Genomic DNA, 18995 nt, shown 5'->3' on the forward strand with positions numbered 1-18995 from the left:
GTGTTGAACGTTGATGATTGAAGTAAATTTTATGATATTTTTATTGGTGGTGACCGTGTTTTTATTCATTTATTGTATAATTCAAAAGCCACAAAACCTAAAAAAAAATTAACGATGTGCAGAAATAGAATACAAAATTAAAAAATAATATCTTCACATTGTAAAAGAAACTTTTGGTTTTGAAGATTCACAATTTATAATTATAGTCCACTTCATGAAACCATTGCAAGTGCAACAATAGTTATTTTCTTGATAGAATTTATGCGATGTTTGGGAAAAAACTTCTAATTACAAGAGACCTAAGCATTCATGTAAATGTGAATTTACCTTATGGAGTAAATTAAAACATGTTAAATGATGAAACTGTTCTCTCAAATGTCATGGTTGAAAAATAATAAAGATGTTGTGAATGAAAGAGAGATATGTGACTCTAAGGAAGGTATGAAAGTATGAGATACAACATAGATTATTTTAAAATGTGAGATTATGATTCATTTAGATTATTTAAACATTTTTAAAAAATAAAAATTGATTTTTTACAATTAATGATCCGGTCGGTCATCGGTGGTTGATGACGTCAGCAAAAGACAATCACGTGGACCACTCGTAGGGTGACACGTGGACCGGGTGACAGAGAGATCAGGGAGCAGATCATCCAAAGAGGTGATCGATGGTCAGTAGTCAAGTGGCCATCGACAGACCAGTTGGCAGAGAAGTCAGGGGACAGATCACCCAGAACGGTGATCGGTGGCCAGTAACCAAGCGGTCATCGACAGATCAGTTCCCAGATGAACACCTGGGGGCAGAACACGAGAAGCAAGAGAGCACCGATCAGTCATCGGATGCATGGTCATCGGGGGCTCGTGTTACACGCAGTTAAGCTGGGGCTGAGGTTCCCAGCAAGAGCGTTACGCACGGACCTCGCATGAACATGTCTCAGAGAATCGTGCATGAGAGTGGCCTAAGGGGGGCTAGTAAACCGATCAGTGATTGGTGACTCCCTCAACCCATTACGTGCATGACATCGCGAAGGGGGAATCGTTTGCACAGAGAGCAATGCCTGGTGAGTGTGCTTAGACCAGCCACACCTGGCGTTCTCCTGAGAGTATGCGATTTACCCAGATGAAGGGAATGCGCTAAGTTACTCCGCCAGGGGATAACTTAGACACGCAGTGAGAAGCGCTAGAGCCTTCAAGTAATGACACGTGTGTGGTTAGTTGCATGCCTCCACGTGTCATCATTTGAGAGGGACGCGGTCCAGACAAAGGTGCACTCCGTGCCGCCAAAGGTACAGACAATCGCAGACACGCGCAGACACCCGCGTTCTACTGATTCTGGAGGTACGTTGCCACAGAAAAGCACAACAGGGTTCTGACACATGCCAGAGAGGCATAACAGAATTCTGTTAGGCGCAGGTACAGAGGGAGGCATAAAAGAGAATCAGAGTGAGATTCAGAGAGATAGTTTTTTACACGCTGTTTTTATACACATTGTTTTTCTAGTGATTCTGTGATCTGACTTGAGCGTCGGAGCGCCACCGGCCGCAGAGGCGCCACTGTGTGTTTTTCAGGTTCTCAGAGAGGCTATCTGTGGATCGGACTTGGAGGGCACATGGTGTCAAGCTGGTGAGGAAGATCGTGACGAGACAACGCTCTTGCGTTAAGTCAACCGGCAGGATCAATTAATATAAAAGTTTAGAGTTTACAATTATGGATGAATAATTTATCTTATTTAAAATCGCATAATGTACAGATAGTCCTTAAAAAATATTTTTTTTATAATTAAGTCAAGGTAAGCCTAATAAAATAGACTCAGGTAACTCAAATCAATAGACTCAGGTAACCCAAAAAAATAGAAAATTGGTCCTTGTGGTTTACAAAACACCAACTGTACTATAAACAAAAGAAGGATCACAAATATGATCACATCTTCATTTTAAAATATATAGTTTTATTCTCCAAGCTTTCACATATTTTCTAAAAAACAAACAATGTAATCCTGAAGTTTGCATGTTCAATAATCTTAATTTTATCCAATTTTTTTTTATCATAAAAACAAAATTGAAACTAAAAACTAAAGCCTAATTTCATTCATCTTAATCCTCCTTGCAATATAAAGAATTACAACTTTGGTGTGAAGAATGTGCAACACCCTAAGAAACTCCTTGACACAGTTCAAAACCCTAACTTAAACCAATAATCACCATTAAATTTAGTTCAAACTTAGAAATTGTCATATTCCCAAAAATTCTAACATGCATGCAGTCACCAATAGGACAAAATAAAAAGGATAAAAACTTACTGAAAACAACACTTAAGATTAATGTTCTAAATGTTGACTTTATTGACTTTTAGCCTTAAATCAACCAAGGGAGGGTGAAAATACTTAAGTTTGTTTTATGTGAAAGAAAGAAAATGATGGAAAAAGAAGAATGAAAGAAGAATAATGGAGAGCTTTAAATGCTATAATAAAAATGAAATTTCTTTCCATGTTTTAAGTATAGTTTAAATTCAACTTACAATTAAATATTCAAATCCTTATTATAATCTAACTTCTGAAATATTTATCTTAACCTATTACTATATATTTATTTTCTATTCTAGTTATATAGTCTAAAATAAGTTCGACTCTATTGTTTGTTTATATTACCTTGTATAATAACCTCTAAACAATTCTAGAGACAACTCATACTTATATAGCACATGATTAATTAATTAATGTTTAACCATAATATATATATATATATATATATATATATATTAAATTATCACTTTTAATTTATTTGACACACTTTTTTTTAGGACATCTCAAAAAGTTTTTAATGTTAAACACAACAAAATTTTAGGAATGTAAAACTACAACAAATAAATTGACATTTTGATTTCCCTTTCCATCACATTAAACTTGTTATCATGTGTTTACACTATTTTTATGAAATAAATGGGCCTAAAAATCCTTGATATCAAGATTGAAAGAGAGGGATTATCATTTGTTTTAAAAGTGTGATTATGATGGGTTAAAAATATAGAGAATTAAAAATATTCATAAGCAATATTTTTGACTTGTTTTTACGTTATTTATTGTCATAAATATTTGTCTAATAGTTTTAGATTTTAAAGATTTTGTAGTGTAGTATAATGTATACTTATATATAAAAGAGATTATCTACAAATTTGTTTTCATTTTATTTTTATCAATTTTTATTTTAAATATTTCAATCATTTCCTATTTTTTAAGTATTTACTAAATAACTAATTATTTTTATAATTAATTAAAAATTGATTTTCTTTTTTATATTTAAAATTAATATATACTCTCATTTCGTAAAAAAAGTTATCAATATTAAAGTTTAAACGTGAAATAGTTCTTACATGTAAGCAAGTTTTTTTTCCATTTATTCACCTCTCTAAAAAAATATGAATTTAAATAGATATGTATTTATATATATATATATATATATATATATATATATATATATATATATATATATATATATATATATATATATATATATATATGATAAAAATGCGTTGTTCCTGATAGATACAAATAATGTTTTTGAATTGAGAATTTTTAATCATATGACTATTCCGTTGAAGAATTAAAAATAATATTTAAGAGGATAGACTAAACAAAATATTTTAAAAATATCTTAAAAATTATAATTTTTATCTCTTCTTATTATTCGATTTAGTTATTATTTCTTCTTATTATTTAGTTTTTATTTTATTTAAAAAATATGAATTTAAATAGATATGTATTTAAATATTATATATATTCCTAATAGTTACAAATAATGTTTTTGAATTGAGAATTTTGAATCATATGACTATTCGGTTTATTCCATTGAAGAATTAAAAATAATATTTAATAGGATAGACTAAACAAAATATTTTAGAAATCTTTTAAAAATTATAGTTTTTTTATCTTTTCTTATTATTTTGTTTAGTTGTTATCTATATATAATAAAAATGCGCTGTTCCTCATAATTACAAATAATGTTTTTAAATTGAAATTTTTTAATCATATGACTATTTCGTTGAAAAATTAAAAATAATATTTAATAGATAGACTAAACAAAATATTTTAGGAATTTATATCAGTCCAAGTTTTTTTTATCAGCATCTGTCCAAGTATTAATAAGACAGTAAGAGGGATAAAAAAATTATAGAGCAAATTTGAATTTTAAAAAAATTAGGAACAAAAGAATAATTTATAAAAAAGTTTACACATGATTGCAACATCATATTATTAGTTAACTTAACAAGCCAAGTAACATTCAACGTGACTGTAAGAAGTATGTTTTTGTATTTGAAAATAATGCTTCTTATTCATTGTAAAGAAGTGTCTTTTATGATTTTAAATTTAAAGTTTTTTTAATTATTTTGTTTTTAAAATTCTAAATAGTTTAATAAAAAAATTAAATATGTTTTTTTTCCAAAATCTATTTTTTCTGTATAGTTCAATCCTAGATTCTTATAGTAAAAAAGTCAAATTAATAAAATAGTCTTTAATATTTTTTATATAACAAACAAATTTATAAGTATTATAATATTTTAATATTCATATCAATAATAAATTATCATACAATATTTTAATATAATAATCTACAACCAAAATTTGTCATTAAAAAATTACAAAATTTTAATATAGTAATCTACCATTCAAATTTCGTCATAAAAAAGAATTACCAAGACTCACTCCAATAAATTTAGACTATGAAAACAAATTTAATACATAGACAAAATTTTATTGCCAACTTTTACCCTTCATATAATTATTGTATTCTATTAATCAATATTTAAACTTTTGTTGAAAATGCGCTATGGAGAAAAATTATATTTTTTTTTTATAAAAATTTTTGTTAGACATATTGGAGAAAGTTACATTTGCATTTATTAATATTTTTTTTTAAATGACACACTAACTTCTATAGTTTTAAAACAGTTAGGTAGTACTCTCATTTGTTTTTAAATTTTGTTTCAGGTTTTTGTACATCGACAAAAAATACAATATTTTTTTTTGGTTTTTCATAAATAGTTATATATTTTCTTAATTTACCATTTCTCATTTATACTCTACGATGAATGATATTAGTTATTTTTCATTTTTCACTTTTATGATAAATACGTAAATTAATTGAAAACAGAAACTTTAAATTCTTTATGATAAAAATATAAATGAAAACTAACGTGTTTACTACTATTAAAGTTTGTTTAATTATAATCACTAATTTGGGTTTACCATGATTTTCACTATTGTTGATGTAAAAAAAAAATCATCAAATAGAAATTAAATTTAGAGATAAAACATAATTAATTGATATATGAACCAAATTAGATGTTATTTTAAAAATTAAAAAAATATTGATATCTAAATTAATTTATATTATTAATAAATAGTTTTTAAATTAAAATCTAAATAATTAGTGATTACAAATATAGATAACTAATTAAATACTAATTTATAAACTATTTATTAATAACATAAATTAATTTAAATATTAATTTTTTTTAATAAATATTTTTGTAGTAGTTACCCAATAGTGTGATAGGTTACATTTCCAAAATTTTAAAAAAGTTTAAATTGGTACACTTAGAACACTTGAAGGAAACAAAGAATTAAAGATGTGATCATATCCATGCCTAATTCTAAAACAATCAATACATGTCACATCTTTACATGTTTGGTCTAAATAGAAGGTATTTAAGTTCTTGAGGTGGGTAACACTTCCTTAATTTTGAAATTATTACTATCATGTCCTTTATATACTACACTAACATTGTAATGGTTAAAAACATGAGTGTGTAATTTCATGAAATTCTTTTTTATATTTTAAGATATATACAAATTTTGTAGATCCAAAATATGAGTTTGCAATATAACATCTATCAAATTAAGTCTAATAAGAACTAAATATTAAACTATTGAAATAAACTATTTTCTCTTCTTTTCATTGATTTTTCTAAATATCCCTCCACTAAAAGAATTGTATTTAATATTCCTCCACTTTCAAGCTTCCACTAATCCACCATATTTTGCATAAGCACTTTTTTTTTTACCCAAGCTATTTCCTCTCCATGCATATGCATGTAAATCACAATAAAATGGCTATAATAAGAATTTAAATAAGAAATAAATTTATCATCATTAAATAACCTAATAAAAATTGTTTATTTTAAGGTGGGCATGCTTAAATAGTGATATTGTTTTAATACATTATAGGAAATATAGTATAACAATAATATGGTAAAAAAAAATATTATTTATACATTTTTAAATAGTTTAGTTTGTTAAATGCATAAAAGTATAACAAAATCACCATTTATATTTTTTATGGGTATATAATTAAATATAATATCAAACCAACTATACAAAATTAGAAGAAAGAATATATCATATTTACTGTTTCTTTGTGGTAAAAAACTCGAAATATTTAGCTTCTAAACAATACAACCAAACCAGGCTAAATCAACACACACAAAACTATGGCTAAATTAAGGTTATTTCTTCTTACACCCTATTATTTTTTAATATGGATTCTGTCCACTTTAAATTTTTAAAACTACCATTCATTCTGAGAAACTGGAATAAAAAAATACATTATGGAAAAACAATTTTTAAATAAAAAAGACATTCCAAAAACAAAATTTTGGAAAATAAATTCTGTAAATCTAAAAAAGCATTTCTAAATAGAGATTAAGTAAAAGGACATTTTATTATTTCACATAAATATCGGTTCAAAAGTCGTCGGATGGAGAAAGCAATCACCTATATATATTGAGCCTGGGCCTGATCACGCATGGTAGCACCCATGTGTGATGCCCATTGATCGGGAGTTAGAATGCATTGAAGAAAGTGTGTCTCGGTTGTGAAGACCTAAACAAAAGGCAGTTGCAGGTGTGCTAAACTCAAACCACCGACATTCAAAGATTGGCATCGTCGTGGCATCGTATTATGAACCATTGCTACATTCAAACTTCCAACGGTAGCCGACTCGTGATGGCGGAAACCAAGTTGAAAGAAAGCATTGGCGAAGAAGAAGAGAAAAAAGAAGCAGAGGACCAAAGCTTCGAAGAGCTCGGCGTGGACGCTCGTCTCCTTCGCGCCTTACACAAGAAAGGGATTGCGAAACCCACTCCAATTCAGGACGTCGCCATTCCACTCATTTTGGTTATACTTTTTCAAACTTCACCTTTCGCTATTCACCATTCAACTTCACTTCAAACTAAAATTGTGTACTCTCAAGGACGTGGTTGCACGCTGATAGCTGTCGTTTTGCTGTCAAATTAATATGATTCTAGTGTAGACTTGTCTAACACTAGAGAGATGATAGTATAATTGTGGACAAATGTCCCCAAGTCGTCTCCCAACGAATCCAATAGTAAAATCAATTGATCAGGGTTTAAAATCTATCTGCAAACAATAAAAGTTAGCAATAACAATAAAGATAAAAAAGGGGTTTGAGATAGTTGTGCAGAAAATATAAAAGAGATTAAAATAGCAAATAAAAAGCGGTTGATGCCAAGTTCTTCCACCATTGAATTCTTCACAGGTTCTCTAAAGAATAATCTTTTCTCAATCCTCCAACAGAGCTAAACCAGATTGAACATGCGCCGATCTGATTCAACTGAAACTCACCAGTAAAGCATGCGTCTACTGATTTAATCCATACCCACTTTGTTCCTTGCGTATACTCCATGAGAATGCTTACCTCCTTTCCCTTGAATCATGCGCCCAAGAAATTAATTAGAACAATGCGAACTAACTAAGAAATCAAAGTTTAAGATAAGGAAGACTCTCAATCATGCGTTCAAGTACAACCTCTCCCAAAAACTAGTTTTTCATAAGATTAGACAATAAAAACAACTGCTATAGAGAATTAAAAATCGAAACTTTTATTGAACAAAACCTCAGAACTCAATGGGAAATTACAAAGGAATCAACCAAAAAGGTTTAGCCTTCCATGCGGAGACAAAACAAAAGAATTACTAAGAAGAAAATAAACTAAGAAAACCCTATGAAGCTCTCCCTTCTCTCCTTGATGCTTGTGTCCTTTTATAGGCTTTTCTGCTCCAACGATCTTGGGAAAATATTGCATTTTAGATTTTGTAAACAGTTTCCACTTTCCATAATTCTTTTTATTTTGCAGAAGATTTGCTTCAAATTCTGTTTCTGGAATCTTGTAGCTTTTATTTTCTCTTTCTTCTCCTCAGAATATTTTTTCTGTTTTGGTTCAAGAAGCAACTTAGACTTTTGCATATTTGGCCTATTCACAAAGGTAGATGCTTCCTACGGATAATTTACTCTAAAAACACAAAATTAACAATAATAATAGTTAAGACCCAAATAAACCCAATTATAAGAATATTAATTAAAACAATGAATTTATTTATTATTATAGTCCAATAATCTATGATTAAGGCTATTGTGTGTGAATAAATATATGCTCATCAAATACCCCCACACTTATCCTTTTGCACTCCCGGGCAAAACATTCTAAGGTTTAAAAAAAAGTAAAAGCAGTGCAAATAACAAATACCAAATTCTAAGAATGCATAATGACAAACATGATATAATTTCAAGAAATCAAGGAATCAAGAAAAATGTGAATGGAAATTCATATATTTTAATATACAAGTAGGTAATTGAAATCGAAGGTTGAATCAAAATTGACAAAACTTCACTGGACACTCTCAAACTCTCAAGTGTTTAGGGTTTGTATTTACACTCAACACCCATGCAGACAAACACTACCATATGCTTAGCAAGACTCTAATATTCACAACAATTGAAAAAACATGCAATCAAAGATCAAGAGGACTTCATAAAGGATGTAATGAGGCTAAGGTAAAGGTAGGTAAAATGGGGAAAAGAGGCTTAAAAACCATAGAAAAACAAAGGAGCAATGGACGATAGGTATAAAAACAAGTGTAAGTATTATAACAATTCAACTCCTCTTTTTATTTCAAGATATAATTTTTTTCATATAGTAGACAATCAATCCAATGTATTAGAGGATCCACTCTTATTTTCTTTATTTTGCTTTGCTTTTCTTTTTCTTGTTGTATTCCTTTTTTTTCTACCCTTTTTTTTTCTTTAAAACTGAAGAGGTAAATTATGAAAATGAGATACACCCCCACACTTATTCAAAAACCTATTCCCAAATAATTTCAAAGCTCCTTTATCTATCTTCTAAGGTAGGGACAAACATTGTTTTTCTGTTTTGAGGCTTGTAATGAGGGTTAAAAATAAGAAAAAGGCTATAGGCTCAAGGGGCTAACAAATGGATTATCATAAAGGTAGGCTAATATGGCTAGTGAGTTAATTTAAACAAAGAATGCCTCTATCATATCAGTTCATGCACGTAAATCATAGTTGTAAAACAAAGAATCAAGCTTATTACATTATTTTCTGTGTATAAATGAGATATGAATTACATTTGGATTAATCTGAATTTTCTGCACATATTTATATATTAGGGATAAAATTAGCTAGTAAAAATTTATTCAATAGTGTGAGTGAGTGTAGCTTGCACTAGTGTGATCAACTTCATTTTTGTCCCCTATGTAAGGATGTGCTTGTTTGTTGTATCTTCATCATATGAAACTGAGAGCAATCATGGTGATTTTTCTTGCACATTTATAGATCATATTGTATGTTAGTTACACATTAAATAAAATATTATTTCTGTGAAGTTTCACTGGTAAAGCGTTTTCCTCTGTATTCTCATTGATCATTTCATGACATTATTTTAGGGCATCTATTGCCTTTTAATTTTAATGTACTGTCTGCTGCAGTGCGGATATTGACAAACTAAAGAAGTTGATTCTACACAACCCATTTATTTTGACTTTGCCTGAAGTGGGAAATGACAAGGAAGAGATCATTCCTAAAAATGTTCAGTAGTTATGGGTAATATATTTCTACCTGTCTTTCTTGCCATTATGAACTTAATTGCAGTTTAGTTAATTCTTCGTTTTGTCTTCGAAAATATTTTCTAATTTCTTTCTATAAAGAAGGGGGGTTTACTGGTTTTTTGTGTTTGGGATCTCTCTTCTTCATTGTTATTAGAAGGAAATGAACCATTATAGCAAGGAAAATTTTGATTTGGATCTCTCTTCTTCATAAGTTACTTTACATCCTTGCTGTGTTGAAGTTGGGGTTGGTCCAAAAGAAAGTTCTAATATTCACTAATACCATAGACATGAGTTTCAGATTGAAACTATTCTTGGAAAAGGTATGAGTTTGATGTATAACTATTCATAAACATTCACTTAATTGGTGTTCAACTTTAGGTACATGTTAATATGTATGACATTTCTTGTGGACTGATGCATTGTCATCACATCAAGCCCATAGGACTCTTGCCTAAAGTTTTGTGGTAGAAGTAAAACCATTCATGGTCTTTCATTTTATAGCTTAAGCTTCTTCTTTTTGGATAGTTTCTTGATAGAGTGCATATTTTTTTATGAGAGAACTCCTGGACAAACCTGCCAAGCCCAAGAACAATCTACTTGGAAATATGAGAATATGAGGAAAAGGAGAAAGGAAATGTGAGTCATGGAGTCTTATTAAGAGTTTAGTAAACAAAGTAGTCAGAACGGATAAACAAACATTGCATGAATGTTCAAATTAAAATATGAATTTATGGTAACAAAAGGAGAAAGAAATATCAGATACAAGATAAATCTTCATATAAAGCCAATGCTTCCTCCTGAGAACTCATTAAAAAAATATAAATATAACTCAAAACTAAGGTTAGCATTTTTCTATAAAACTCATTGTGAATAACTACACTGGTAAATGAGGAAACAATACCAACCCATTGTGTCATATATCATGGTTATCACTCATTAGGTCCCAGGTCTCATTTGATATCTAATAGGCCACATTATCTCTTGTGGAAAATGGCATACCATAGTGTATATTATGGGAACTAGTCTCTTCATTATCACAAACTTTATCAATAGAACAAAGCACATTTAGCTCTTAGCATGCATTTATCTTTGTTACAGTAAAAAATGACCCATAATGAAATCGCAATCAAATATACCATGAGATGTAAAATTAACAATCTATCAAGACTATTCTATTTCAAGTCTTTCATCATTCAAGTCAATACTTGCTTAAGTTGTACACATAGTCGTCACCACTACTGTTTTGAAATATAGAATCTCATTATATAAGAAGAAATTAAATGAAATATTTACTAAAATATGGAAATCAGCATAAAAATTAATAAACATTTTTAATAGAATTCTTTAGCTTGGCATACTCATTAAAGTTGCTGAGTAGTTTAGCTGCTATGAAGGACTAGTTTGGTCTCTATCAGTGCATTTAGGAGGAGCTACTGGAGTAATTTCCTCTGAATCTGAGCATCAACAAATTAATTTCGAGATGGCTGAAATCTATTCCAAAACCCATAATAATGGGTAATATAGATTTACCAAACCTCCAAAGTACAGGCATGGTGTTTTAAAGGAACCCATATAAAGCCTAGGATTTAAATTTGTACTACTCAATAATACCACACTTGTTACCACAATAGAATTTTGTTGTGGAGTTTCATTACAAGAACTTTGATGTATAATACCATTTTTATCATATAAATCATTCCAACAAAATTCTTTGCCATTATCAACTCTAATGATTTTCATATTTTTATGAAACTAATTCTTAGCGTGAGTAACAAAATGTCGCAAAAGATCTCTGATTTCACTCTTATTTTTCTTAAGATGAACCCACATATGTCTACTAATATCATCCACAATGGTTAAGAAGTACCCGTGACCTGGAATAGAAGAAATACCTAGGGGACCCATATGTTTATGTGAATCAAATCAAAAGCAGATTTACTAAACCTTTTGCTAAGCTAAAAAGGCAATTTATGTTGCTTTGCAAGAGGACAATGAGAACAAACGTTTTCATGATTAAAATGTATATCATTATGGTTTTTGGTTAAAAGTTCTAAGACCTTATTCGAAGGATGGCCTATCCTATAGTGCCAAACATCAAGATTTTCAGCAGTTTTAAAAACAGCTTCATTAAGCATGGAGTAAACAAGGATATCTTTCTTATATGCATGCATGTGATAAAGTCCATCCTTGATTTCAGCTTGACCAATCGTCTTCAAGGTAGGCTTCTCCTGTATCTAACAAACATCACGGGTAAAAACAATTTGACACTTCAAAGATTTTGTTAGTCTTTGTACAAATATTATGTTTAGCATAAACTCGGGTATATACAAAACATTATGTAGAATAATATCTTTGGTTAGAAAAATAGTTCTAGCGAAAAGAGCGGTAACACTTTGATTGTTAGGAAGCTTAACCTTTATTGGTTTTATTATGTAGTAACTTATGAAAGCAGAGATGGAACAAACCACATGATTTGTGGCTCCAGTATCAAGAATTGAATAATTCATACCTTTTTTTACCTATGTTGTTGTTTTGTGTCGAGGAATCTCTTATGGTGTTGTTAACAACCTTTTCTTTTCCCTTTGAATTCTGAATCATATCTAGAAGTTGTTGAAGTTGCTCAAAATTGATAGCTTTAAAATTTTGCTAATTGAGAGTGTCATTGGGTCTATGTTTTCCTCTGTCGTTCTCATAGCCTCCATCATTTTCAGTAGCATTTGTAGTTAACCCTCTGCTTCATCCAAGGTTGAAACCCACACTTCAAGTGGCACTCATGAGTGGTGTGGTTCATTTTGTGACAAAATGAACACTACTTTTCATAGATTTTTCCTCTTCCTCTTCCATAGTTGCGTCAACCTTGCCCATGATTACTGGTTCTATTTGTTCTTTTGTATTATTGATCAATGCTATTGATTAAAATCTTTGTGTCCATTCCTAAAATTTCATTCATGTGTCTTTCTTGTTGTAGAACCAAAGAGAAAACTTTGTTAATACCGACAAAGGTTCTGTTAATAAGATATGTGTCTTGACAGCGTTGTAAACCTCTCCCAAACCTTTCAAGAAACACATAACACACTTCGAATCTCTATAACTTGCCATGATCTTCATCATATCACAACTGCATTTCACTTTACAATAATAGTTTGGCAATGGCCGTAAAGAATATGATTCTTCCCACAATGTTTTGGAGTCAGTATAATATTCCGTGATGCTTCTTTCTCCCTAATTAATAAAATTTATATCTTGCAAAAGATCAAACACTCAGAAATGGTTGCTTTTCGAGAACCTCTCTTTGAGATCCTCCCACAATTCCTTCGCATTGTCAATATAAACGATGCTTTGTGAAATTTGTGTTGAGATGTTGTGCGCAATCCATGAGATAACCATAACGTTGCATCTCTCCCATGCTTCATATTGACTTTCACCGCGTGATGACTTTGGAATATCTTCGTCAACAAACTTGAACTAATTTTTCGAAAGCAGAGCACGTTTTATCGCCCTACTCTACGAGTGGTAATTCGATCCATCTAATTGCGGTGTTACAAGATCCATACCTAAATTTTTTTCCCAGAGTGAAGATAGTATGCATTGGTTGAATTTTGTTGATCATTTTGCTGTGAGGGTTTTTCTTTAGCTATAAGGTGCAAATCGAAAGGTGCAAGAAAACTAAAGAAGAAAAACAAGAATATGAAAGAAGGAAGAAAACGAAAAGAATAGCAGTAGAGCAAAACAGGTTCAGACCCACTCTGATACCATCTTGAATTTCTACATATTATTGATAATTTCGATAAAAAGGATAAAAAATAAGATAAGGAAGAAAGAAGAAGAAATTGAAAGAGATTTATTATTCTAACAGAAAAACATGTGTCTTTTATATATGCAGAACACAAGTATTTAAAGTAAAATAAAATACATAGAGCTAGGCTTAACCTATAAGATACAAACTAAAAGGCGCAAAACAAAAAACCCTTTATTTTAGTTTTGCTTAATTTCATTTTCACGTGAGTCAAAGAGTAGAATTGGTCAACATATTTAGAAAGATTATGGCTGGGTAATTCAATTGAAAATATTTAACAGAACATAATACAGGTACGATGAACATGTGGAAACTTGGAAACACTTTAAAGATCATTGGAATTGTATCCATGTCACCAACCTTTTAAGGTTTCGATAATTGTGTTGTTTGTTTCTGTCGGCAGAGGATCTAGTGAAATTGGTCATGTCTTGTTGGTTCCGTTAATCACAAAATTAATTAATCAACATCGTCATCATTGTCCAATGGTGATGCAATACTATTCCTGAATCTACTCACTCTACAATCTACATCAATGCAAAGGAAAAGAAATAAAAAAATGAAGTGCGAAAGAGAGAGTTAAAATTATTTATTGAAACGAATGGAAAGATTTTGCAGATAAATAATGAGCCACTTGCTTAAACCTGCATTAGGGCCTACTGTGGTCTATGCCTTTTTTTATTAATCCCCACTTTCGCATTAGAATGTGCACTGAATTCTTGTTTATGATGCATTAGATACATCAATATATATCAAAGAAAAGGAACCACATACATGAATTAATAATTTATATTTTTATCTATTCACGTTCTTGATTTATCATTGACATGGATTATATTGTTGCTTTATTTTTTTATTGTTGTTTATGTATAAACTTTGGGTAAGAACTAGGCTTTTTTACATGGGTTAGAATACCCCAAATATTCTCATTTATATTATTCTTTATTGCTGATTAAAAAAAAAAGAAAAAACAACGTTCTTGATTAACTTTACCTTTTCTTGTTATACGTCTATTTTTTTTTTGCTTGAATGTTTTAAAAAGTAATTAGCATCTTGGTACAGTGTATCATGCAGTGTTAAAGTTCAATATCAGTATTTTTTTATTAGTTTTTTGGTATAAGTATTTTTTTTATCAGCGTTTTGGTATCGGTATAAATTGTGTCAAAAAAATGTATCGTTTAGCAATTTATTTGATGCTTCAATTAATTTGGTAGTTTTCAACAAAATTTAATTAATAAAAAAGAATACATTAAAAAATTATTAGAGAGTGTCCCTAACTCTAATCTCAAATTAGTAACCATAAACAAACACATGCGTGTCTGGAAATAATCCCTATTAAATCTGGGAACATTTTCTCTAAGATAATTAATTACAAGAAACCCAGGACAATCGAAATTGAGTGTTCGAAGAAAAAGATTAACAATTTAACCTAGGATAAGCCGAAGCAGCAAGTCTTAGAAATTCTGCATAAAACATAAAATAAGGTTTTTAATTAATTCGAAAGCCAGTGTTGGCCGCAACTTTCCCAAATCAGAATCACTTCATTAATATTTAACTTTCCGTCTCCCTTTTGACTGTATATAATTTGGAGTATAGTCGGGTATTAAAATTCTAGTAATTAAATGTTGATGTTAAATAAAAGTGTAATTAAAGTTTATGTCTTTTAAAAATGTGATATTTTATTTCATCTATCTTTTTTAATTTTTAATTAGTTTTATATACGAAAATTATTTTAGACATTGTTCCTCCGATCTCTAACTATCACAAAATTTTCATTTCGTTTAAGATGGGGTTAGAGAAATCAAACTTAAAACAAAAAGATACACTTAACTGAAAATTAATTAAAGAGTAACTACTTGGTAAAGAAAACAAAAACTTTCATTGGACTAAAATTTAAACTAAACAATCCACATAAAAAAATAGCTAAAAATGGTACAAAGTCAAAAAGTAACCATCACTAAGATTATATACATATATAATATAATGCAAAATTTCCAGATGTGCACATTCACGTACATGCATCTTGGGCTTTCTGCAAAATCGTATATTAACTAATTATTTAATTACTACGTGTCACAAATCACAATATGCTACGCCCCAACTTGTAATTTTTTTTTTATTAAAAGATGATAACTGAACAATTAGTAGGGTGGTAGACGATGTCATAAGTTAGTATTATAGCACACGGTTCAATATATAGCAGTGTCAGAATCAGAGTTGGGTGCAAAATTGTGGATACATGCAAGGTATTCAGAAAATACCCAGGTTGTTTCATCCTATACATATACCTAGTTGTTGAGCCTATGCACTAGTGTCAAATGGGGCTAGATTTCTTCCTTTTGTCTTTTTGAAATGAAATTAGAAATGCAAGATATTGTGCAATTCGCCAGATTTAGACTTAAATATGAACCATTCAATGCACCAGGCAAATGAATGAATCTGCACATGTATCTGGACACTCTACACAAATGCGCAGCCTCTCGTCATAATCACTCCATGTCAAATTGAATCATTTTCAAAGTTCGGGAATAATGCATGTTTGTATGCATAATGCGTGCACCTGTGTAATTGCCACTTTTTAATTTTCAAATTCATACAGTTACAGTGTATATATGTAACACCACTCATTCACAAATTGGTTGCTTCGCAATCACATCTACTTTGTCTGAACTTGGCTGCTAAGTTGAGGAATTGAGTGAGTCAAAAGGTAATAAGCAGTTATCTTACACCGCAAGCTCTTTAGTCTTATTATCTCTTTAGTGCTTACATGTTTGTCATAACTTTCAGATAATGGTTATGGCGTTGACACCAAGATAACTCAATTTCCAGGACCTGCATTTCAAGCACACTATGGCGGGCCTAACCAACCGCGTGTAAGTTCGTACTAATTAACCAACTTTAAGAGTTTCTTCTAATTACTTGTATCAATACCTTCTAAATCCTTTAAACCCTGTTACACTTTTCTGCCATATTCATACGAATGCGAAGTTGACCAAGTGTAAAAATTCCATAATGTTTGTTTGTAGTCTGATTGTGTTGTTGGCTTGTTATTGTTGCTCATAACTATATGGAGAAAACCTCGTACTAGTTAAATAATATAAAAGAGATAATCTTTTTTTTTTCAATTATAATTTTTCATTGCATTAACCCTTCTTTTTGTCTACATTTTTTTCTCTCTCAGTTATTGTTTTTGCCGGTTTTCTTTTTCTTTTTCCTGTCTTTTTTCATTAGTTTTTTTGTATAAGATTCTAGCATTCCCAAACCTAGTGTAGTGGAAGTTTTGCTTTTGTAGCCGATAAGTTCTCTAACAAATATAGTTAGTCTATCATACGGAAATAGTGGTGTCAAGAATGAGTCAACTTATGTAAGACATCTGATATAATTTTTAACCAAAAAATCTGATATAATTTTTAACCAAAAATCTTAAGTAATGGGTTAGTGATTTTCTTTCTTATATTTTTGTTCAATTTTTTTTTTATTTTTACTCAATATCAGACTTATATTAATATTTAAATTTTTAATAATTACTTTTTTATTTCTATTCAATGTGAGACTTAGCTTCACATTTTTTTAACCGTCTTCTATTTAAGTGTGAGTGCCTTTTAAGTTGGTATATTTTTCATTGATTCTTACCTTTACTTTAGTAGTATTGTTTACCATAATGAGATATGCTTTCCTAAAACTTCTCAAACTTTCGATACAAGAAATTCTCACATTCTTCACTTACTCTCTGTACTAGTCACCAAGGAAGGAGGTTATCCAGGTTGAATTTGGTTTTGAAATCGAACAAACTATATTTTTGACGAGTACCATCTACAATCATATCATTTGTTTGATCGGGTATACCCCTTTAATAATCTTGGTTTGAATCTTTTTTTATCTACAATAATGAATAAATATGATTACTAGAGATACTCTAACCCATATACAAAAATCCTATAGCGTAAAAAGGTATATTACATGTACATCCCTTTCTAAAATGTCACATCACTTGATTCTTAACTAGAGCAATACACTTGTCTATAAAGCATAAATCCATGATCCACAACATATTACATAAACTTTCCATTCTATTTCAAAAATAAACTCCTCTTATAGAAGAGGGGGAAAATGTTCAAACTCCAGACCCTTGCGTCTAAGCTAAATGCAAACAAACTTGTATTCTCCTTGTGACCAGGACCTAACCAACAAAAGAAATAAAAATTGCAAGGAAAACTATTACTTTACAAATTTCAAACCATACGAGGGAAAATGAAGAAGTTTACATTTGTAGATGGTACCCTTCTACAATCATATCATGCTAATCCTAGGTTTAATTGTTGAATACCATGTTACAAAGTTTAGGTTTTAGGAGATTGAAGGCATATTGAATGTCAATCAAGAGTATTTAGTGGTATTAATATGACAACTCAAGAACATTAAAATGTGTGGTATTTAGACAATGGTTGCATGCAACAATCATATGACCGGAGATAAAAAAAAAAAAAGCATTTGTTTACATGGATTCATCATTTTCCTCAAAAGTTAAATTAGTCAATGGAGAGTATGTCAAAGTAGAAGGAAAAGGAAACATTGGAGTCACAATAAAGCAAGAGGCGGCCAAAGTGATTCATGATACTCTTTTATGTGTCAAAATAAGATAAAAATTTATTTAGCACTACACAACTTTTGTAGCGCAATTATTTACTTTGATTTGAGAATTGGAAGTGCAAAGCTTTTTATTCAAAAGGAAAAATTGTTGTTGTGGTAGAAAAGACAAATAACAAGTACTCTTTGCAAACAAATCCCAAACATTACACGATTTTAATTAAACATAAATCCCAAACTTAATCAAAGTCATGCAAGCATTATATGATGTATGTACAAATTGATTTAGTTATGACACAACTTTCATCATAACTTTCTGAATGAAAGTCATGTGTCCCTAACACAATTTCTTTGTATGAAATCGTTTTGAGGAGATATAACTTGTCTAAATTCATAATATTTTTTTTATCTATATCCACAATAAAGGATCTAAATTGTACGATTTGTATGAAAAATCGATTATAACCACATTACTTTATGTCAAACCACCACCATGTTGAAGAACATTTGTAATTTGTAAGTCGAAGATTGTGGACTCTCTTAAATACTTCTTTAGTTAGATGCAAAGTAATCTAAAGAATTATTTCATGCCATAGAAAAACAATACACAAATTATATATATATATATATATATATATATTTTGTTATAAGGTGATGCCAGCAATAGAGTGCGTCCAAAAAGTCTAGACAAGTTA

Source organism: Phaseolus vulgaris, chromosome 7 (assembly GCF_000499845.2).
Source record: "Phaseolus vulgaris cultivar G19833 chromosome 7, P. vulgaris v2.0, whole genome shotgun sequence".
Classification (NCBI taxonomy): domain Eukaryota; kingdom Viridiplantae; phylum Streptophyta; class Magnoliopsida; order Fabales; family Fabaceae; genus Phaseolus; species Phaseolus vulgaris.